A 2,732-nucleotide genomic window follows, 5' to 3' on the forward strand; every position below is an offset into this window, starting at 1 on the left:
GCTATAAGGGACATAAAAACACTGGAGTTGTTTCACAAAATGTGGAATAAAAAAACCCAAACACTTATAGATGGAAATATTACTTTGTAAAATACATGGTTTCAAATACGAGTAGTTAAATTAATAAACGAGATGAACACAGACATAACTATTTCTTCTATGTCTCAAAAGTTTTACATATTCATGATGAATAAAAGTTGGGAAAATTGAGATATTTTGGTAAGGAGTTGTCAGGCATTGGGTTATATAAGGTGGTTTTTCAGTTACAGAAGGAGACTCATTTCCTGAGAAGACTCTGACTCCCCTGTCCTTCCACATTTTATTTTATTTTTTAAAACATTTTATTTTATTTTATTTTTTAACTTTGTGAAGTCACTCCTCTTTCTTTTTTTTTAAATTTTTTAATGTTTATTTATTTGAGAGACAGAGCATGAGTGGGGGAGGGACAGAGAGAGACAGAGACACAGAATCTGAAGCAGGCTCCAGGCTCTGAGCTGTCAGCACAGAGCCCGACGCGGGGCTCCAACTCACAAACCGCGAGATCGTGACCTGAGCCGAAGTCAGACGCTCAACTAACTGAGCCACCCAGGTGCCCCAGTCACTCCTCTTTCTATTGCTCTTGATTAGTTTTCCCACTTTTTCCACACAAAGAGTTTTCTGGAATATGCTCTGGATTTGGTCTCTGGTCATTGACCATCCTCAGGTACCACTGGCTCTGCTCCCCTTTTATCTGAGGTTCTGCTGGCTTCTCACTGATTCTCTTCCCCTAGTTTTATACATCCTTCATGATACATGGGAACAACTGCTCAAGTGCAGGAGACAAGGCAAACCCAACTCCAACGACCTCAAACATTAGGAGTCAGGGAGTCAATTTCCTTTTTCATTACCTCCTTAGCCTGGAGGGATACTCCAGTGGTTTCTACTTGGTGTTTCCTATTACAATAAACACTCTTTAAATCCTGGAGCAGCTCCATGGCAGTCAGGCCTTGGGGAAATGACCCTGATGTCTGCTGCCTCATAGGACCTGCCGTTGACACTGGTCAAATCTTCAATTGTCACCTGGTGCTATTAAGGCCATGATTAGTGGACCAAGTTGGTGGTCTGAGTATCAAGGAATCAGTTCTATCTCAGAGTGAGGGTCAATTGTAACTGAAAGTTTGGGGGGAATCCTCTCTACCTGGCACAGTTACCTGGCAAAATCACCACAGGTTTTTGGTGAAAGACTAGGAAGAAGGTGCGTAGTATGCACTTGTGCTGTTGAAGTTCATCAGGGGCCTCTTAAGTCTGCAAATAGGCTTACCAGGGGCTGCAACTCTAGTAAAGTTGGGCCTCTATTCACCAGACCTAAAGTACATTTGATTATACAGTTTATATGCAGTTGGATGATGCTGTTGACCAAATATTTCCTACTCTCTACCTTCAGGGCACCTGCCTGTTTGCACTTCTTACCCCCTTGTGCTTTAGTGGGGAACACATGACTAGTTCTGGCCAATCAGTTATGATCAGATGATGTGTGCCACTTCAGGACCAAAGCATCTGGTTGCCAATTTGTCACCTTTCAGAACAATTCCTCTGCTTGTGAGTCTGGCAATATTCAAGATCGTGACGGTCCCATCAGCCTAGATCCTAGAGTGAGAAAGTCAAGTGAAAGGGATCTGGCAACTAGCAATAGATACACAACATGAACAAGAAATAAACTTTTGTTATCTTATATCATTAAGATTTTGACATAATCGGGGCACCTGGCTGGCTCAGTTGGTTAAATGTTTGACTTCAACTCAGGTCATGATCTCTGGTTTGTGAGTTCGAGCCCTGCATCTGGGCTCTCTGCTGTCAGCATGAAGCCCACTTTGGATCCTCTGTCTCCCTCTCTCTCTGCCCCTCTCAGAAAGAAAGTCAGACACTCTCTGTCTCTCTCTCTCTGTCTCTCTCTCGTGCATGCCACCAATGAATCAAATGAATAAAAACATTTATTCAAATGTTTTGAATGAACAAAAATGAATAAAACATTAAAGAAATTTAAAAAAAGATTTTGACATAATCTAGCATACTTTTGTTTTTGTTGCCTTTTTTTTCATTACTCAACAAAGCTTCATTTTTTTATTTAGCTTTCTGACTCTGAGCTTGTGCCTTCAACACTTTCACAACATCCTCAGTAAGGAAAGCGCACTTGATCCTGTCACAAACACACTCAGCACACAAGGAGTCACCCTAGGCCCTGCCGACATGTTTTTTTTAGTTCTAGGCAACCTCATAAGTTCATAAGAACTGTAGACCTCACAACACAAACTCCTCCAAGTCAGCCTGGGTGCGTGCCACACGTAGATTTTGGTGCTTTCCCAACCTACCTGGTATAAAGGCAAATGGCTTTATTACCAGGGGTTTAGGACAGGCTAGTTTTGTTAGAGGTTGTATTGTAGGACAGCCTACGATGATGTGTCAAATGCGCCACCATTCTGAATGCCTATGGATGCTGCCCCCAGAAGAGAGTTAGCATACTATGATCGACCCAGAAACTGATGCTGGGAGATGAAGCATGCCTCAACAAAAACCTGACTCTTGTGGCTTTGACTTAGGGATCAACTCATGGAGCAAGAAAGCTGACTTTGGAAGCTGTTTCATATTGATACAGTTGACAAAACCATCACCTGCAATTACTCGGAAGGTAGATAATGAACCTAGTAAGCTTGTGACCTGATAAGCTTGTAGCTTGTAGCTCCAGAAGAGCCTAA

At 42.2% G+C, this 2,732-nt stretch overlaps 1 pseudogene; it reads right to left on the reverse strand.

Moving 5' to 3' along the window:
- Positions 1–2,100: 2,100 nt before the first annotated feature.
- Positions 2,101–2,483, reverse strand: LOC125933519 (60S ribosomal protein L34-like; annotated as a pseudogene).
- Between the last annotated feature and the right edge of the window lie 249 nt (positions 2,484–2,732).

This window comes from Panthera uncia, chromosome D2 (assembly GCF_023721935.1).
Source record: "Panthera uncia isolate 11264 chromosome D2, Puncia_PCG_1.0, whole genome shotgun sequence".
In the NCBI taxonomy this organism is placed as follows: Eukaryota; Metazoa; Chordata; class Mammalia; order Carnivora; family Felidae; genus Panthera; species Panthera uncia.